General features: G+C 48.6%; 1 long non-coding RNA gene across 1 annotated transcript in view; it reads left to right on the forward strand.

Moving 5' to 3' along the window:
• Nucleotides 1-19,201: 19,201 nt before the first annotated feature.
• The window catches only part of LOC116952149 (uncharacterized), a 32,828-nt gene continuing 30,706 nt past the window's right edge, over nt 19,202-21,323 (forward strand). Inside the window, exon 1 of the long non-coding RNA XR_004404390.2 lies at nt 19,202-19,320. This is a non-coding gene — a long non-coding RNA (uncharacterized LOC116952149). The remainder of the gene's footprint in view (nt 19,321-21,323) is intronic.

The raw sequence follows: 21,323 nt of genomic DNA on the forward strand, positions 1-21,323 counted from the left end.
GAGGCAAATCATTTGCAGTGGAGAGCGGTGGCACGGTGGTTAGCGCACTGTGCTGTGAACCGATCGACCTGGATTCGATTCCAGACCATAGCTAACATCAGTGGCGAGCGATATAGGAACCGGTTCTGTACAACCCCATTCACCATCCCGAATAACCAGCGTGGTGAAGTATGGTCACACAGGATGTGGAGAGACCGCACCGCGTCGCTATTGTTTCTACATTTCTCTCTCGTTTGTTGGTTTATTTCACGTCTGGAGCGAGATGTATAATTCGCAGTTATAATTCACGTATGATTTGCATGTGTAGTGGCCTTATTGACGTCGGAGACTGTTTATTGAGGCAACACGCATTTATTACAGATACTTCAATTACAGTAGCGACCCTGATACTCGAAGAGGTAACGGCCTCTTCACCCGTGCTCTATAGAGAGAAGTGTTCCCCGAGCTTAAGCCCACGCTAGCTCCCTAGTTCCTCTATCCTGGTCCTCTCTCAGGAGGCTATCTGACCTGGCCCAGCTTCGGCGCAGGTCCCGATCACCAGCCCACGAGTCCGGCCCTCAGAAGGACATCGGGCCTCGCGGCTCTGGTGTCTCACCCCGGCTTGCTTTGCCCGTCCCTCAAAAGGACAGCGATTCAAAGGAGTTCCAGGCTCTGGCTAGTCGGTCTTCATTCTTCACTGGCTCTTCTTCTTGACTGGGTCGAACTCACTCTCAGCTCCCCGGGTCCCACCTTTTATACTGTCTCTCACTGAGGGGCGGGGCTGGGAGGGATCACAGCATCCCCCACAGCCCCCCAGGGTGGTGGCCGTAGCGGACGTGTTTGTGGCCACCGCCCTACAACCGCGTGTCACCCTCCCGTAACACCTCTACACATGCATTGTCAATCGATTCTTACACGCACAATTTGATGGGCAAATCGAGGGCGCTTACAAAAAATCAGAATCGACGATTTTTATTCTTCCTCCGAGTCCTCTGGTTTGTCCCTCCACATTTAGAAACATGCATTTACTTTATTTGGCTGCTATCAATTTCGACATGATAAGCTCCTGAAAAAGAAGCTAATAGTTCAGTGGGCCTTACCTGGCAAAATAAAACTATTTTTCGTGTGATTTTCTTACCTTTCTTATACGTTGCACTCCTGTTGTGTTTGTGCATTGTTTGTTGTTGTAACGTCCTGACCGGCCCCTCCTGGACATCTGTGAAAAAAATATCTTCACAGCTCATCGGATTCCTCCGGTAATAAATACAGATTCTGATGCATCGTCACGCCTCTCTCCATCACAAGACGCACACACACCCACCGCAGGCATTGTCAGGAGAGACTGACAGTTGGAGAGCCCTTGCCCAAGCCCTTAATGAGTGTTAATGAGGAGAGTTTTAAAAATAATACCGATGGGCTCCCACGGGACTGAGCAAGGGCCCCGGGTGGAGACGGCGGCAGTGACGCACGCTCCCAGCTCATCAGCATGGGCAGGGTGTCGTCATTGCCGTGCCAGAACAGAGCTTCTCACCTCCACGTTGAGGATGGGGGTCAGGGGGGCTTCGTGTTTCATCGCCCCGTGATACATAGGCAGTGATATGGCCGTGTGATCTACGAGCAGTGCAATCGCCATCATCTATCCACTGCTGGATGAAGCCCCCTCTACCGCCCCCCCCCCCAAAGCTGTCGCCGTCTCTCTCGCGGTCTGACAATTCGTCTAGCTCCTGAACGAGCGTCCATCGCTCCATCTCCGTGATGGATGTCCTCTCGGGCGCGTCCCCCCCACCTTGGGAAACATCACTGGCGAGACGAGATTGTCCACAGAGGAGTTACACTGAGGGGTGGGGGGGGGCGAGCCTCACGTTGCTGTGACATGTTTTGTTTCCTGCTGAAAGTGGTGGTTCGATACAAGTCGGGTCAGAGTATCTCCCGGTTCCCAAACGAGCAATGATGTGGAGCCATTCTCCATCCGTGCTGACCTCCTGGTTGTCCCAGGATCGCCTTCTTGTTGAGTCAGCTGCTTGTCCTGGGAAGTCTGTCAGTCTTCGAGAACGTTAAAACTCTCAGTTTGTGCCACTCAAGACGCATTTAGTTCTGCCCTATTCCGATGTCGTGAGGATTCATCCTCTTTCTCCCAAAATACGCCCCGGTTGTTTGCACCTCTGAGGTGTCACTCCGAAACCACAGCAAGGAGAAAAGAGTGGAAATTCCACTTTTCCATGGCTGGGGCCAGGCTCTCCTTAGGATTTCCACCGTTGACTTCTCAAAATGTCGCAATCATGTTTTTTTTCATCAACCACAAACGAATGAAGGGCCGTGTCACGACCCATCCGACTTTGGGATTCGTAACCTTCCAAGTGTATATGCGTGTGCGTTGAACTTCTATCGCGCCGTACATAGCCAACCGTGCTCGTCGGAGGTGCAAGAGCTCTGGCCGCAGCACAGCGCCGCTCGATGTTGACATCGCAGTGCGTTACGGTGCAGCCAGTTTCAGTCCCTTGATGGCTTTATCTCATCCGAGACCTTGACTCCTTTTCGGCGTGCATGGACGAGTCCTCCTCACCCCGTGAGAGTCAACGGGAGGCAGCTGTGGCGATGGACGCGTTATTCTGCACCGCAGCAATTGCTCCCTGCCTAGAGCTCGTTTGATTTTCATTACACCCGGAATGACATGTTTACACTGTTTTTCTTTCGTATTTTGTGTTATTGTTTCGCACAAATTACCCCTGATACGTTGTTATCTGGCCTGACACAGCGCCAAGTGGCCGGAGAGCTCGATTCACCATCACGCGATTGCGAATGTTCAAATCTCCCCCTTCCCCCCCCGTTCGAGGTGGATTCGGCCCATCGTTCCTCGGTGGTACCCAGTAAAACTGGGTTACCGCGGCCGAGATAATTCGACGGCAGAGTTATCCGGCGCGAATGTGGAATTTCCACAGCCGCCGACGGAGATGATGACCGCCGCCGCCGCCGCACCGCCGTGGTTGGGGCGTGCAGAGAAACGCGAGGGAGACTCAGCCGCGCTCTCTCGCTCGCGAGGTTATCACCAAAGTACCGGTGCACGATGACTCGCCGGTCGCGTGCGCGTTCATGGACGCACACGCGACCGCACAGCTGAGCGCTCTGTCTCTCGCACTGAAGAGTCGCTTCAATCTGATGAGCGGTGTGTGGGGGAGGGGGGGTTCGCTTTTGCAATGCCAAGGGATATTTATCAAAATCGGAAAACATACGTTTTGGGGTTTTTGTTTGTTTGGTTCATGCATTCGGAGGACACCGTTTATGATGCCCTGTCTGGCAACTGGAGGCTCCTGGCTGGCTTTCGCTTTTCCAGAGTTCATACGGGGACATGGGCATGCGCACGGTCGCTCCCTCCCTCGCTCTCCCCCTCGCTCTCTCTGTCACTCGTGTGCGGTGCTGACGCAGCGGCGGTGGTGGGGGTTATCGAGTGGTGCTGCACAACGATCTGCCAGCGAGCTGGGTTCAATCCCTAGCCGCGCACGACATCAACAGCGAGGGGTACCGAAACTTGGTCTCCGCTAGGTCAACTCGACCTTAAATTCGTATCTGGTGCAGTGTGTAAACATCAGCACTGGGGAGACGAAGGCGGCCAGGCAGGGTGCTGACCACAGCACCCTCTTGTATTATCACGACGGCCTTAAGAGGCGCTCGCAAACAACACTTGCTCCTTCGGGTTGTAACGCTAGACCGGCGATATCTGTCGATTGTGCGTGCGTAACGTGCATATTGCCTGGTGAGACCCCCTTCGCTCCGATCCAACCCATTCACGCTTCCCGTCTATGCGGCTACAGTGAAGGCATTCACGTCACGTGACAGGGCTTTGCATGCGTGTCTACAGCATGAGAGCCTGTTTGTTGATTGGGTTGCGTTTGCCCGTGAAAGAAGCTCGTGAAGGACGCTACTGGGCAGTGCCAGGCTAGGTGCACCTCGAGGCAATTGGGCAGTTGGTGGCAATCGGGCAGCTAAAAGTTGGCACAGTGGAATGCAGAGATTATGGATCTGTCAGTCATCTCAATCAATCCATAACACTTGAGTCTGTCCCATGACCTGCCAGCGAGCCGTCGACACTTCACATGGCTTGAGAGTGCACCTACCCTGGCACCAGTGCTGTGTGCCTCACGGACAATGATGAGGATTCGTGCAGTTATCAATTGTGGTTTTTTCCCCCCGAGCAATAAAAAAACAAAAATACTGCCTCTCAAACCGTGGCTGGCATTTGAAATGAGCGTTTGAAAACAAACAAACAGCAGAGTGAAAGGTTAAAAACCCCCGGAGGCTTGACAGCACTGGCGGCGCCCCACGGCATGGACATCACCCCACACGGCTCGCCATACATGGTAACGGGTCCATTGCCAAACGAGCCAGCCTGGTTTTTTGTTGTTGTATTTTACAGCGACGTTACCATTTGTTTTAATTTCGCTGCGTTTATTTATTGAAGCCGAGTGAAACGTGTGTGCGGCTTGGTACCCAGCTCGCTGGGTTTTTATGTTTGTTTAATCTTTGCAACAACAAAAAATAAAAAACGCAAACGTTTCTCCTTCTGGTGTCAGGCACAGAATCAGAGCCGCGCGATGCACTCTGGGAACTTCCGTCACGTTGCACCCAAACCGTTCTCTCAGTCGTGGTAGTTTTCTTTTTTTCGTTTACTTGGAAAAAAGGTTTACAGCTCTGGGTGAAATGTCACGAGTGGTTGAGGGCGGATGGAACGGGTGGATGTTTACGAGTTCAACTCGTAAACAACGCAACAGCAACAACAAACACAGCGCGCACCACGACAAATACATTTTTTTTCCTGAATAAGACCCCTCAACCGAAACGTTGGCGTCTATTAACGGTAAAAATGTATCTCTTACAAATTCTCTGGATTATACGACGCTCCGGAAATGAAGACGCACCCCAAACGTGTGCCCTGTACCAATAAAGTTGCACAAATCTGTTCACACACGCGCATGCACACGTTCATCTTTATAAATCACACCTCCAAATGTTTTCTTATATGTAATCTGTAGAATATAGGGTTACTTTAAATCACCTGTTCATAACGAAGCGTTCATTATTTGGGGCCTATCTCAAGAAAATTAACAATTACTGTTTACAGGCATTGTTAATCGCGATAATTGTGCATTTTTTTAATAATAAAAAATATAAAAGTTTGCCTCGGGAGCAATAAATGCAGATAGTATACTACCAACAATGGTTTAACAATCCAGAAGAATGCAGACCCTTTGTATATTCACGCAGAAATCTCTCAGAACGCCGACAGTTACAGTTACAATCAGTCGGGCAACATTCAACAGATTTTTTAAATCTGTCTTCTGCTCCTATTAACATCATCATCATCAGCAGCAGCCATGGTCTATTAACTGCTGGATGAAGACGTTGCCACCTCTCACTGTGACACAATGCAATGTATGTATGTTGAACTTATTTCGCACCGTACGTAGCCAACCGCGATTATCAGAGGTGCGAATGATACATCTAGCAGCTGCGCTCGAGATGAGTTCATTGTTGCGTCTCCTCGGTGTGAATTGTTTCGGGCATGTTTACTACCTCGCCTGATATACAGGAAGTGGTGGGTTCGATGCCGACCCTGATGCCTGTATATTTGGAGTTTGCGTGTCTAATTCCTCTTGGTCGTGTGGCTTTTTCTCCGGGTCCTCCGGGTTTTCCCCTTCAAGTTTAGAATCAACATGTCCACATGATAAGCCGCTTCGTTGAGCTATCATTTGTGGCCAGGTCGCTTCTGAAAAAGTCCGTACCTGGTCAAATAAATAGTTTAATAGTTCTTATAGCCTTGATTCAGTCTTCTTCGACCATCTGCATCCTTGCTGGCCATCGAACAAAGGTGGTCACCTGCATCGTGCGCTTTTACAGAAGCGCTTCTGCAGCCGTCTGGAACGCTCTTCCTCCCGATATTAGGAAGTCACTAGAGCTATGCATTTTGAAAACATCTAGATTGAAAACTCATTTCTTTAGAACTCTTTTTTGTGTTTAGTTTGTTGTCCTTCCACCCGCACCTCCGATTAGCACGGTTGCCTACATACGGTGCAAAAGAAGATTCAACGTACATACATCGATACAGCTGACTGCATCTACCTTTGTTTTTTTAACGGGCAATATACCTAGCATGTGACCAGCCCCTGCCCAGCGAACTCTCCGCCACTGTCTCACAACCGCGCTCCACACCAGCCCAGCACACCCTGCAACTGCACACTAGCGCGTTCCGATCATCCTCAATAATGTATCGCCTGCTTCAAAAGTCTGACTTGGAAAGGAGATGCGTTAAATTAGCCCCATTTGCAATTCAGAAAATCACCGGGGTTGCGCCTAATGTGACCCACGTTAAGATTCCTCTGCAGAATCCGTGATATTTTATTATGTCTCCTTGTTGCTTTGCCTCATTAAAAAAGGCAAAAAAGGAGGTAATTTCGTACAAAAGCAGTTTGCACCATGGCCATAATTTTAGTAAACTGCCCACGGTGGAAATGTAAAACAAGAACACAGTTAAGAGGCGCTGGGGATCAGCTACAATGAGGATTTATTTTCTCGACTCTCCAAATCCCAGGATTCCCTCTATCCATGCTAATCCACCTGCCTCCACACACCCACAGGCCCCCAGCATCCCTCTGTCTCGCTAGCTAGTACTTGAATCTCCAGTAAAACTTTTCTTCGCTTACCTGAAGAAGCCTCGCCGAGTCTCAAGATTGATTTTCAGAATGGTTCTGCATCAACTTGTCGATTTCCCCTTGGATCTCCACAAAATACTCTTCGGTCGAATCATCATTGTGCAATTGCCTCTGTGGTGTTTCCAGTGGACACTTTGGTTTGTGACTATTTCGGAAATGTTTCACCTACAGGGCCGGCGTTATGGGGTCAGTGGGATGGGTCCTGCACCAGTAAATATCTCTCCACCTTCGTGGTGAATCACGGTCACTGTGGTCCCGCCACACCAAGGCCCCACCGCCCCCCATCCATCCACAAAGAGTTGGAGCCGGGTTTTCTCACCGTATGGAACATCCGCAAAAATCATTCCACGCCAAGCCATGTCTGTCCAGATTTTCGGGGACAATTCAACCAGGCAGAATATCGAGAGACCTGACAAACCAATCAGCGGCTGGGGGCAACAGCAACGAGAATCAGTCGCGTGCATTGTGACATCAACATATGAGCCAGGGACTGCTCCGTCGGTACAAGTGCGTCCACATATGGGAAATTGATTTGCATGGCTCCTTCCTTGGCTTGGGTCCGGAAGCAAAGCGTGAAGCTACAAACGACCTCACATAGAAAATACAAAGATGATTATAGCGATGGGCGCCACGGTGCCGAGATGTTAACTACCTCGCCTTGTATGCTGGAGGTCGTGGGTTCGATACCAACCCTGACGCCCGATGTATATTTGGAGTTTGCGTGTCTCTCTCCCCGTGGTCGCATAGATTTTTCTCCAGGTCCATCGGTTCCCCCCCCCCCCCCCACTTCGTTGAGCTATCATTTATGGCCAAGTCGCTTCTGAAAAAGAGCTATAGAGCTCAGTGTGCCTTACCTGGTAAAATAAAAATAGTTATAGAAATAAAAAGTTTTTAGTTTGTAGATGGTGTAGATGAAGCTGATGGTACTCATGACGATGAAGATGAGTTGACAATGAAGTAGGATGCAGACGATATTGCATTCACATGCAAACGCTAGAACACTCGTTAAAAATGTCACAAGACTCCAATAAATCCTTCAAGATTTGCAGAGGCGAGCATTGTATTAAGGTCGGTACAGCACAGCTGTGCGCGAGGCGGTGATTGCGATCAGCAGCACGCCTGCCCGCCTTTATATTCCCGGTGCCGCTGTTTACACCACGCACCAGTGCTATTTTTGAGGCTGGCTGCATCGAAGGGGTAGAGTCGCGTGGCAGGTTCTGTCCCCACGTGGCGACGATGGAGTGCGAGTGAGCCTCGCGCCCGGGTCACTAGGTTCGCAGCTCAGTGTGCGGCTGGATTTAACAATGTTCTCCGAATGACCCACTCAGAGACAAAGATCCCCCGCGTTGCCTTTAACAGACTGCTAGAGCAAGTGCTGTTAGCGAACATTTATTAAGGCCGGCACGGCACACCAGGGGGTGGATGTCCAGCACCACACCCGGCCAACTTTGTCTCCCAGTGGCGATGTTTAAACACCACAGCAAGTACTAATTTTAGGTTTAGTCGACCTAGGGGAGGCCCAGGACCAGTTCAGATAATCGTCACCGGTGTTGGCCGTGAGCGGGAATCGAACTCGGCTAGGCGGGTTCGTAGTGAAGTGCGCTAACCGCTAAACTACCGCTCCCCACACACACACGTCAATTCACATGTACAGTACATTCTGCCACATTTAACAACATTCCAGGAGCTAAAATATGTTCTAAATCTGTGGTGAACTTCGGACTTCTTTGCAAAACTGCAAAGATTGCCGCATGGACAGAGCGGAATGGGACAATACTCTGCCCTCTCGTCACTCCCAAGCATGGCCAAGCCTCCCCAGTAAACATGCAATGTTGGGCCAATGTTGGGGTGACGTTGGGGACGACGGTTCCATATTTATTGTGTCCAAATATCGAGTGTCCTCATTCCATAACCAACTGGCTCTGTCCCAACCCTGCCCACGTTGACCCATTCCGCCGTCGTAGAGCGGTGGGACGGGAGTACCCCTGACGGCACGCGATGAGTTACAGACACGGGAATGCGGCCTTCTTCATTCCACCGTAACGTCCGCGCGAGGTCGTTCCACGCAAAGAGGCACTAGTCCATCAACAGAGCAGTCGTTTCACCCAAACAAGTGGTCATACCACCAAGATGTCGTGGCATATAGGCCAAAATTCCCATGTGAACCGTGGCCCCCCGCAGTGTCTCCCATGCTCAACGAAGTGCTGGGATGATGCCCATTTCCATCGGCAATGGCGCAAACAATTCATTATGTCCCTATGGTAGGGGCCAGTGTGTGTATTATACATATACAGACAGGACTGGGCAAAGCTATCTCGCGTTTTGGAGCTTCAAGGGAGGCTGTTGTTTCATCGCCGTTGCTTAGAGATTCCCGAGGCTGGACACAAACGGAACGAGAGTAGCGCCGTCGGTGAGAGTTGCTAAGCTACTTGAATGAATGAGTGTGTAGTTTGTTTTTTTATTTGTCATGAAAGGGCCCCGCGGAGTTCATGGAGGGCTCTCGCCAATATCATCAGGCGATCCACCCGCATTCCTCCAACAGGTCTGCATGGCCTCTAGTTGCGCAGCTGCGGCACGATGTCCGACGTTTTGCACTATGAGCCAGCAGCTTCTGTCCCGACGTTTCGCTCCGCGAGTTGGGAGCTTGTCAGCACGTGGAGCGAAACGTCGGGCATCGTGCTGAACAGCACGTAGTACAACTCGAAAACGCATCGGAGTACTGGGCCTGACTGCTGATGAGGCCTGCAAAAGTGGACACGGGTCCCTGCTGAAATGCTCCTGGAAAATATTGGTCCAGAAATAATCGATGGACAAAAATATTAATTTGTCATGTAACATTGTTGTCTGCCCTGGCTGCCCTGGCTATTTGTTGTTGGTTTGTTGTTGTTGTCGTCGTTGTTGTCGTTATTGTTGTCGTTGCTGTAGTTGTTTATGTCGTTGTGATTATAGTTGCTGTTTGTTGTTGTCTGGTGTCGTTGTTTGTCGTCATTGTTTGTGGTTGTTGTCGTTGTTGTCGTTGCCAGGCCCCAGTTGTGTGTTCCCGGGCTGTGCCGTGGCGTGGCTTTCTCTCCTCTTCCCCATATTATGCGTGTGTGCGTGCATCATCATCAGTGGGCAGCGGTTGTGTAGCGGTTAGCGCTACGCTGCGCTATGAATCCAGCGGCCCGAGTTTACATTCCCGTTCACGGCCAACACCAGTGACGATTATCTGAACCGGTCCTGGGTCTCCCTGAGGGCGACTCAGCCTCAAATGAGTACCTTGTGTGGTATGTAAAATCATCGCCACTGGGGAGACAAAGGCGGTCGGGTGTGGTGCTGGCCACCCACCCCCTTGTGTGCCGTGCCGGCCTTAATAGGTGTTCACTAACAGCACTTGCCCGAGCAGTCTGTTAAGGCTATACAGGGGATCTTTGTCTTGTCTTTGCATTACCATCATCACCCCTATCCTCTTTTAGCCCAATGTAGTTTTTAATTTGTAAAACAAAGTCTTCACATGGAATTGTATTAAGGCATTATATAAGTTAAACGCAGTCCATTGGCAGGTCGCGTGTGGTGGGGTAAAGTGTGGGTAACTTCCACTTCTTCCAAGACAGATCTGGCCAACTTGGAAGCAGTGGCCACAATACGCTCTGGGCGGGGTGGGGGGGGGATCTCCCTGGAGCTCTGAGCTTTGGAGGCCGTTCCACCTGCAGTGATGTGAGCAAGCAGTTGCAACTCGGTGTTGTTGGATTGAGCCGAACAGAGAGACGCAACACAATGCGAAGATTGCGTGTCGGTGCCGGTGCCGTGACTCGTGCAGTGGTTTACGGCTTTACACATTTCCTCCGCGGTCGGAGCCCTCGCAATTTGACAGGAGTCTCAATTTGCGCAAAGTTTGCCTGCCGGAAGGCTCGGGCGGGTCTTGGTGTCACCGTTTTTTGGCCGTTTGTCATTTCTCTCACAAGCAGCTCCGGCAGCTGAGAAGCTTTGGTTGCAACCGCTGACCGCGGTGTTTACGAACCTTCCCCCCCCCCCCCCCCTGTTGTTTTAAAAGGCCATCGAATACATCGAGGTTCGCTGGGAAGCGGTTCCCTCCGCACGGTGGTTACACCTCTGCAGAGTTCAGTTTCCCACATTTACAAACCACAGCTGGATTTACTCCTCGGATACTTAAAAAAATGCCTTTGATTTATTTTATCGTACATAGATGTTGTACTGTATGTGTATATATGTAGTTACATAGCGCCTTACTCCAAGGCACTCTACAGCAATTGCCAAATTGCACATCAGATGATCGTGGTTGAGAGAAAGAGTGGGGTTGTTAAAAGGTTTATTCGTTTAACCAGATGACCTGGATAGTCTCATTTGCAAGAGCGACGTTGGTCACAAAAATAACAAAAGCAATTTAATAAAAAGTCCCAGTAAACACAGAACGTTGGCCCAACGGTTGGGTCAAAGGTTGGGCCAACGGTCAGGCCAACGGTTGGTCCAACGTTGGTCCAACGTTGGGCCAATGGTAAAAACCGCATGCCGACGGTGGCCCAAAGTTGGCCCTACGTTGGCATGTTTACTGGGTTGCAGCAATGAAGCAAATGGAAAACAGTGCAAAAACAAGTGCGTTAAATGAGGAATCGAAAATACCGCACAAACGTAAATATGTTAAATGAAACACATTTCCTAGTGCGTAAAATGGCTCAAATCACCTCAGCGTGTCTGTGAATCATGTTTATTTGCTCTGCGTTCAATATTCACCTTTGATAAAATGTATATGTCTTGATTTTATAGGTGGGACTACCTTTCGTTTAATTTATCATGTAAAATATTGCGATGCCCTCTTTAGTGGGGGCGAGTTAAAAAAAATACATTGAATGAATAATTGCTTCTCTATGTGTGTGCCCTTTATTTAACTTTTTGTGACATCGCCCTTTTTTCCTCTTGCCTCTGTTAACCGAGGTCCCCTTTCACACGAGGAGATGCGTCGACTCAGCGGCCTCTCGCTCAGCCAGAACAAAATAACCGACTGACCCCACTCACTGAAATTTGACCTCGCCAGACAACGAGCCGACCAGAGATCAGCTGACGGCGGAGCGTGATATGGAGTTCTCCTGCGCCATCACGCATTGCGTAGCTAGAGCGACGTTTCAAGGAGAATTGCTTCCAACTTCTGCAAACACGATTCCGGTAAACTGCGGCTCAAAAGAGAGAAGCCTGTCTTACCGCAGACTAACCAGTAAATATGAAACGTTGGGGCCACTCGTTTGAATGAAAAGTTTCGAGGCAACGAATTTCTAGAAAACCGCATTTAGTTTGTTGTCCTTCCCCGCACCTCCGGTTAGCTGCGGTTCGCTACGTCCGGTGTAAAAGAAGTTCAACATACGTACGTACAACGTTTCCAACCACGTGTCAACCTTTGGCCCCACAAGTGTTGTGTGCTTTTCTGGATATCCGTGGTGGTATTGGTTGATGTGTGCATTCTGAGGTTCCCGCAATTCGTTTCCTTGTTTTACCCCAGGAAAGGTTTCGCTAAGTCCCATCGTGCAGGAGGGTCCTGCCACATCGCCAGAGTAGGAGCAGACGGCTACGCACGCAACGGCGTCACGGCAGGAACTGCGTACCGCGTTCACAGAGTCAACGTTTTTAATGATTTAATTCTTTATTTTCGTCGGGAGTCTCTCCGTCGAGTCGACGACATTGAGTCATTCTCTTGGCCCTGTCGACTAAAGAAGTGAGAGGTTGAGTCAAACACTCTTATAGTTTCTGATTGTTTGTGTGAATGGCGTTCGGCATCAACCTCACCCCTCCTGATAGTATCAGATCAGCCAACCACTGAACTCAGTGAACAATTTTATTTACTGTACACATACATATCCAATTACCGTGTGCGGTCTTCCGCAGTGCACTGCAGTCTCTGATAATGCCACTAAACTATAATCCACTCGTAGTCGCCGTTGACTGCAATTGAAATCCGCTTTGCTTCATGAATACTCTCGTCGCTAATTTCAGGATCAAAATTAAAACTGCCTGTGATCCTTCCTCCCAGCGTCACTCAGCTAAGTTCCAGCCCTCGGCACACGGGCAATAAACAACGAAAACGAACACCAGCAGTAGAGAAAATAAAGCGGCGTCGGGGGGGGCTCTGGTGCCATATATCGATTTCCTTGCCAAAGGCCTGGCCGGCCCTTAATTCTTACTAATTGGGGTGCCACGCTAACAAGATTGTTAACTACCTCTCCTGATATACAGGAGGTCGTGGGTTCGATCCCGACCCTGACGCTTGCTATATATTTGGAGTTTGCGTGTCTCTCCCCCCGTGATCGTGTGGATTTTTCTCCGGGTCCTCCGGTTTTTCCTTTTACATTTACAATCAACGTCACGCGTTTACAGTATTTGGCTGCTAGAAATTTCCACGTGATAAGCCACTTCGTTGAGCTATCGTTTGTGGCCAGGTTGCTTCTTAAAAAGAGTGATATAGACTCAGTGGGCCTTACTTGGTAAAATAAACATAGTTTAGTTCAGTTTTAGTTGAATTAAATTTAGGCTTGATTTGAAGCTTTCGAGACTGCAGGAATCCATACTCTTTGGTTCTTTCGGTACCTACGTGACTTTAATGAAAGAACCAAAGTGTATCAATTTAGGTTTTCGGACGCCCGCGCTATGAACGCAGCGCCGGCTCTGACCAACGATGATAGCCCTGCCCCGCGGAGAGCACTCATCCTGCAGCGCAGTTTCTTAAATGTCACGCCATGTATCAATGTATGTTGAACTTTTTTCGCGCCGTACGTAGCCAACCGTGCTCATCGGATTGGCTCATCCGCCAGTTGACATTTCACGAGGTGGTCGAGTTGAGTTCACTTGCCAAGCCGCGGAGTTACTTCCACAACGTCCCCCGTCCTAAGTTGTCATCACGACTCTCAGAAAGTGACCGAGATGTTTTTCTTTACTTCCCGCGTTGTTCTCTGCAGCGGCTCGGCTTCCTGCGTCATTTGTCTCTTTGAAAAGCCACAATGCCTGCTTATCTCGCGGGGAATGGTGGCGGTCCAATGTGGAGCCCTGCTCCCGTCATGGGAATGTGAAACTCGCGCTGCTGCTAGTGTAGGCGGTTTGCCAACAGGGATGAGCGGTGCTCAGTGTTCGCTTGAACTCGGAGACACTTTGGAAATAACTCGCTCATGAGACGAGTTCCTGTCAATGCCGTTCGTGAGCCCCGTGCCCATGGGTGTGGTAGGGGGTTCCAGGGGGCTGAGCCCCCTCCACTCCCTTCTAAGTTCACGTCGTCAAGTCTAAACATGTTGGTACGATATGTAACGACAGTGGTGGTTTTTCATCAAAGTTTGCATCTGCCGTGGTGTCCTTCGTGTAACTCGCATGCTGCGTGTGATGATTTACGGGTGAGGGGAGCGCTATGAACCAGGCGACCCGAGTTCGATTCCCGCTCATGGCCAACACCAGTGACAATTATCTTAACAAGTCATGTGCCTCGCCTAGGTCGACTCAGCCTCAAATGAGTACCTGGTGCAGTAAACATCACCACAAGGGAGATAAAGGGGACCGGGCTTGGTGTTGGCCACCTACCCCCTTGTTTGCCATGCCGGCCTTCATAGGTGCTCGCAAACAGCACTTGCCCCTACAGTCTGCCAAGGCTATACAGGGGATATTTGTCTGTCTCTGGCAGTAGTTTGAGGGAGCTGGACAAGATGCAAAATTGACTCACAGGAGGCGAGAGAGCCAGAGCAGAACGCACGACAGCAGACACGGGCAGATCGTCACTCATTCCGTTTAGCGCTCAACGTTCGTTTAACGTTTGTTTAAGATTGGCTGTGTCGTGCATCCCCCCCCAACCCCCAGTTTTCGCTTAAAGAATTGTTGCTACTCACCGAATGTGTTCAATGCTTGTATGTTTGAACGCGTCGTATGGTGTAACAATCGGATTTATTTTCTCAGTTCACCAGAAGCAACAACAAAAAAATCCTGATTTTCATTGACACGACGATATTGTGAAGTCATTATTTAACTGCCCTAACTCTGGCATCTCTTCCACTTCAGTAAAACAATTTTTTGCTGTGGTTGTCACACCTGATGATGATTGCTTGTGTTGCACTCGACACGTCGAGATTTAATTTATTTTATTTTTTCACCTACGTGACTTTACCGAAAGAATCAAAGAATAAGTATTTATGCCTTTGGCTAAAACGTCCAAATTAATCGTGCGACCCAACGGACCAATCATTATCAGCCATGTTCAATCCATCGCTGGATGAAAGTCTCCCAAAGACACCGACATTCTCTCTGCGAGTCTGCAATGTTCATAAATCCACCTGGCGGCACACACGCACAAGACGCTTTCATTGCTCCATCTCCTCGACTGGCGTTACTCTTGGACACGTACCGGAGTTGCGACTCGAGCGCGCTGTGCCAGCATCACGGACTAAATGGCAGTCATGAAGTTGTCGTTTCCCCCCAATGGAAACATTTGTCCGGAGTAAAAATTGGCGCAACAATGTTTGGTATGGAATATCTGCCCAATACAGCACTCATTTGTATTCGCCAAAGTGCAGTTCAAAACACGAGCAGCTTTTTTGTTTAAAAATTTATGAGTTTAACTGGAGAATGGGTCTCTGGCTCATTAAAGTGCACGGGTGAAGCCATTAATGTTTTAAATGTTTTATTTTATTTTTTATTTTTATTTTATTATGTTTTATTTTATTATGATTTTATTATGTTTTATTATTTTATTTCCATTCTACGTGACTTTACCGAAAGAACCAAGAAGATGTTTTAAAAACAGTTTGGAGGGAAAGATACGCCTCTGAACTTTCATCAATCGCCTTCCTTCAAGGCAGATCGTAATTTGTAAATGCTAAAATAAATATGAATAACAACACACACCCACGGCTGGAGGAAGGCTGCACCGGTAATGCAGGTTTCGCTGACCATACTTCACCACACTGGTCAATGCGGGTTGGTGAAGTCAGGATTGGAGGCAGGGGGAGGGTACAGGTACAGGACCGGTGCAGATGTCACAACTGATATTAGCTGTGGCTGGGAATTGAACTTAGGTTGGCGGGTTCATAGCACAATGCGCTAACCACTATGCCACCGCTCCATTCGAGATAAACATTAATTCCACATGAATGCGACATTTCGGTATTAAAGTTCACATTGGGATTATACATATTCAGCGCGATTTGCAGGTTTTGGCTGCATCAAAAGCGTGACAAATATATTAATTCAGTAGTGCCGATTTGTCGCATAATCATTCAAACGTTGCCTGGCTTTGGGTTTACACGTTTGCTCTTTGGCATGTCTAGTGGTGGAAATGCACACCACGGCAGGGTTGGTGGATCAAACAGGGACAGAACCCTTGGGGTCACTGGATAGCGGTGCAGTAAGCTGACTGCTGACCTATCCCCTTTGTGAATAATTCAGGCAACTCCCGCTTTCAATTATACTAATTAGGACATTGTCAAACACTCAAATAAGGATATTAAGAGGCTTTCCAGGATAAAAATAAGATATATATTTAGTGAATATCATATTACATCACTTGGGAGTAGCTCTCTCAGAGGTCAGGGACCTAGGTAAATAAATTCACCTCCACGTTAAGTTGCAACGAGTGTGAGCCCATCGGTCCTGTGATCAGCAATAGCCTTATTCTTTGGGTCTTTCGGTAAAGTCACAGAGATAGGTTCAAAGAAAATAACAAAAAACTACGACGTTTCGATCGCAACATGAGAGGTCGACCGCTCGTGTTGCGATCGAAACGTCGTAGTTTTTTGTTATTTTCTTTGAACCTATCTACGTGACTTTACCAAAAGACCCAAAGAATATGAATTCCTGCAGTCACGAAAGCTTTAAGTCAAGCAATCGCCTTGCCAGTTTCACAATCACGATGGGCGGCACCCTGTTCAGTGGAAATACCTGGAGATACTGTGAGCGCAGACATTGCTCTGGTCGGGTATCGATATTTTCGAGATTGAAAACTCATTTCTTGATAACTGCTCTTTTTGCGTTTTAGCTTGTTGTACTTTCCCCGCACCTCCCGATTAGCACGGTTGGCTACGTTTCGGTTGCGAAAGAAGTTCAACATAGCTACACAGACACACAAGAATGTGAAAGAGCCGAGGGACCAAGCAGCTGCAGCAAAAAGGAAGCGGTTGAAAGGTGTGGACGCATCCACAACATCGGCCAGCCGTGACCATCTCCTGCCCTTGATCTATAATAATCAAACGTCGCAAGGCAGCTGCCAGCTAGGAGGACGGGGGGTGGGACGGGGGGGGGGCACCTTGACCACAGGTCGGACTTGAGTTTCCATCTTCTTACACAATCCGTTTGTGTGACACTTTTAATAGCGACCGCGAGCCAGAAATCAGTCCGCCCCGCGTATATTTTTTTGAAAGGCCCTCTTTCAACGCCTCCTAAAATAGGTGAACTTATGAAGAGGGTATCGGCTGATGTCATCGTCACGGGGAAGGGTGGGGACAGAGCCCCCTTACAGTACGGGTCGGCGGGTTTAAGAGCCGGAGCGGGAAATAAAAACATAACAACAAAGAGCCAGAGCGGGGTGGCTCTACCACTCTGGGGCGATTCATGCAAATAATCGGCGAGCTTCTTGCTCGCTCTGTGTCTCTGTGAAAGGCAATGCAGACTTCTCTGTTGTTTGGTACAGGCTTCAGTTTATTTGTTGTCTTTTGTTTGGTACAGGATTTCGTTTTTTTTGTTGGCGTCAGTCCCGTGAGAGGAAGTCTTGATTTGGAACGCTCGCGGAGCAGTCCATCGCCCCCATGTTAAGAGACCGGCCCGCGGAAGGTGACACTGCAGAGCTACTTCTGAGATGCGTTCAAGTGACCCCCCCCCATGTCCACACGAGGGGCACTGCACTCTCCTAGATTTGTCCGTCGCAAGCAACCAAATTAAATGTAAACAATTATTTCCCAGAGCTGGAATATATATTTTTTCCAGATTAAGTAAAAAAATATACTTATGAGATGGATTTTCTACACTGTTTGGGTGACCGAATCCATGGAACTGACTCATTTGAAATCTATATTATATCTCCAATGGAAAATAATGAATCCAGAGCAAGGGACTCTTGGTACACGTGCAAGCAGCCTGGGAAAACATCTCCGATGACTGAAACAGACCTCAAATTTTGCGACAGCAGGACCGAACAAATAGCGCCATCGATCCGCCAAGGCGATCCGCCAAGGCGGATCGATGGCTCGATCACCTCGTGCACTTGGAAAGGTTTCACAGCAGAGGTGGACAGTTGGGTGGGCAGGAAAGTGGATGCCTCTATCCCCTGGGCCGAGGTGGTGTGTGCATGTGTGAGAATTTGGAAACACTGCGATATTGAATGTTCAAAACAGCGGGGCGGTAGCATCACGTGATTGGCTCTTAGTGACACCATCACCAACTGTGTGGGACGGAAGCCAACGCAGCCTCGATTGCTAGTGTGGCGACTCTCACCAAAGTCTCCCCGTGTTATCCACGTGCGCTGTAACAGGATCAAGCATGGTTATGATATTTTGAATACACATGCCTATGTGTTCGAGCATGGATCGAGCATGGATCAAGCTTCGTATCGTTAAAAATCGGTCGATTCCCGTGATCATTGGATCGTTAAAAACATGTCGATTCCCATTCCAGTATTCCTTATATGGGCAAAGCCACGCCCAATTACCCCATATATGGGCCTAAAGCATTAACATAATGTATCATTCATTCTCTGGCGGAGTCATTTAATCCTGCTGCAGCGCTGTATCCCCATTTGGGGGTTGGCTACGTATGGTGCAAAAAAAAGTTCAACTACATGAGTCTCGGTAATCTTTGTTTTTTTTTGTTTTCTATAGGTTAGGCGTCCCGGCCACGGTACATGGCAGGTGCTTTTGTCATTCCCCGGTGATTACTGTCCTTAAAAGAACAGATTACTGTACTTAAAAGCAAGCCGGTCGCAGGCACTATGGTTAGAGTGCTCAGCTCGTAAACAGAAGGTTCCAGTAAAGGGTCAACTCAGCAGTATCACTTTGTTGGAAGTCAGCAGTCGTTGCCATACGGAGAGAACGTTCGAACGGTCCTCATCATAGTCATGTGGAATTTACAACCACTGGCTCAGAGCAATGGAGCAACAGTTGCACTGTCCGTCTATGCTCCCATGTCTATGCAATCCGCGCCGACCAGCGTAGTGGGTTATGCTCGAGTCACAAGCGTTGGGGCGGCGCTAGTCCAGCAGCCATGAGAAACGAGACTCGGTGAGGATTTGGCTGGCTAAACAAGCGAAACAATAGCAATTTATAACAGCAACAGTTACAATACCAAGAGGAGGGGAGGAAGTGTTTGTTCAGAACGTGGCCCTCGGTTATAAACAGCTGCAGTCCAGCGAACGCGCAACGGACTGGTGCAGAGTATTGGGACTATAACTCATCACCCGCGAGCTTACGGCTCACGAACCCCGGAGAGGCATCGCAGTTGACGAGAAGCCACATGGGGTCCGAGTTATTTTTTCTTTCTGCGAGTGTTAAATTGTTTATTTTTTTCTTTCCCCCGCAGCGGACGGCAAAAGAAAAACAACCGCCCCAAGCGGACGGGATTTATACGTGTTTCGTCTTTCTCGAAGGACGCTCGCCGTGAATGGAGTGCATTGGAGTTGATTCTGTCGGAGGTAAATGCGTCCAGCTTCAGTCTCCCACGAACAAACGCACGGGGAAAATGTCCCAACGCCACCAATTAGCTGTCAAACACATTTACGTATTTTTTTATTTGGGTGGCGGCTGCAGGCAAAAACAAATGTCCCCCGTATAGCCTTTATAGATTGTTGGGGCAAGTGCTTTTAACGAGCAACTATGAAGGTCGGCACGGCACACGAGTGGATGTGGGTGGCCAGCACCACGCCCTGGCCGCCTTTGTCACCCTAGTGGCGATGTTTACACACCGCACCAGGTACTCATTTGAGGCTGAGTCGACCTAGGGGAGGCCCAGGACCGGTTCAGATAATCGTCACTGGCGTTGGTGGCCGTGAGTGGGAATCGAACTCGGGTCGTCGGGTTCATAGCGCAGTGCACTCACCGCTTCACCACCGCTCCCCCCGGCGGAGACGGGGTGGGGATTGGCACATACGTGGCCAGAAACGATGCTGGGTGTATTGTGACGTCACAGGACCACAAGCAAGAGATAGCGACAGCTTGGAGAGGTTTTCATCCAGCAGTTAATTGATCATGGCTGATAAACACGTGTGATTGTATTGGTTAGAGTGAAAGGCTCGCGACCGCCTGATCAACAGTTAGAATCCTGGACAGGGTCGATCCAGCTCCGTGTCGTCCCTCCGTAGTCGGCAAAATGGGCACTGCCTGTTTAGCCTCGCACCATCTGATGGGAAATCAGCGTGGATCCTGTCATGGCAATGTGGAATTTCCACAACCGACACGATACCAACATAAGCACCACCCAATGCTCACCAATGTATGGAGCAATGTTGTACTTTGACACAGTGGTTATGTTGATTCATGTCGGGAGCTGCCGTGATGTCATGGTTAGCACACCGGACTTGCAATCCAGAATACAAGTGCACTTTCAGATACGCTTCTGCGGCCGTCTGGAACGCTCTTCCTTCTGATATTAGGAAGCCACTGGAGCCACATACTTGTGGATTATCTGGATTGAAAACTCATTTATATGGAGCTGCTTTTTTGTCTTTAGTTGTCCTTCCGCACACCTCTGGTTAGCATGGTTGGCAACGTATGGTGCGAAAGAAGTTCAACATACATACATTCATAATGGGCCCGTTTTTTTTATGCCCCCACTACTTCTGTACGCCCAGCAATATAAATGGGTCTTCTTCCGTATGGCTGATGTAGATGCAGAGCAACAACGACAATTTCACATCCAGGTGGTCAAGCCAGATAGCCGCGTCAGGCACAGTGGAGTGTATAAATAGGTAATGCATAGTTAGTCGATCGGCAGGTGGTGGGGGTAAAGTGTGGGTGCTGCTACCTCTTCCAAGATGTCTGGCTGAGCGTTAAGTGAATAAGTTGTCATTTTGGTTTGTTTACTGCATTTACTTCACTTGAAGCACTTACTTAGATAAAATTGAATCTCATTGAACATCGGTGGCAAAATATCTTAGTTAATTGCATGGTTGTTGAGAACATTTGACGAAATACAGAAAACACACACGCCGATACAAACGGTCCTCGACTTATGAACTAATTCGTTCCTGAGATCCTTTCGCAAGTCGAATGGTTCGTAAGTCTGAACAGAACAAATGTCCATACGGTCAGTGTTATAAAATGTGTTTCGGTTCAACAAAAAAGGGAAGCATTGTTAAACTCATATATAAGAAGTGGACATTTGCATGCAATAAATACCGAATAGAAAATAAAACATAAAATAAAGGAATATTAATAGGAAAATATAAATATTTTATTTGCACTTACCTTGATGCTGTTGTGCGCGCGAGCACAAAGACACAGACACACACACTGTAAATCTATATTTACAGTTTTTAATATATTATTCATTATGATTTTTTGACACATTGGCGGCACAGTATTAATATTACACCATCATGTTCGTGGTGCCTTTAATTAATTAGTTTTATAATTATTTAAAATAGTTGTGTAAAGTTCCTATTACGGTATGAAAAAGGCAGGCGTTTGTCGAGCAGAC

This window comes from Petromyzon marinus, chromosome 45 (genome assembly GCF_048934315.1).
Source record: "Petromyzon marinus isolate PM22_M1 ecotype Great Lakes invasive population chromosome 45, UKy_Petmar_22M1.pri1.0, whole genome shotgun sequence".
Classification (NCBI taxonomy): domain Eukaryota; kingdom Metazoa; phylum Chordata; class Hyperoartia; order Petromyzontiformes; family Petromyzontidae; genus Petromyzon; species Petromyzon marinus.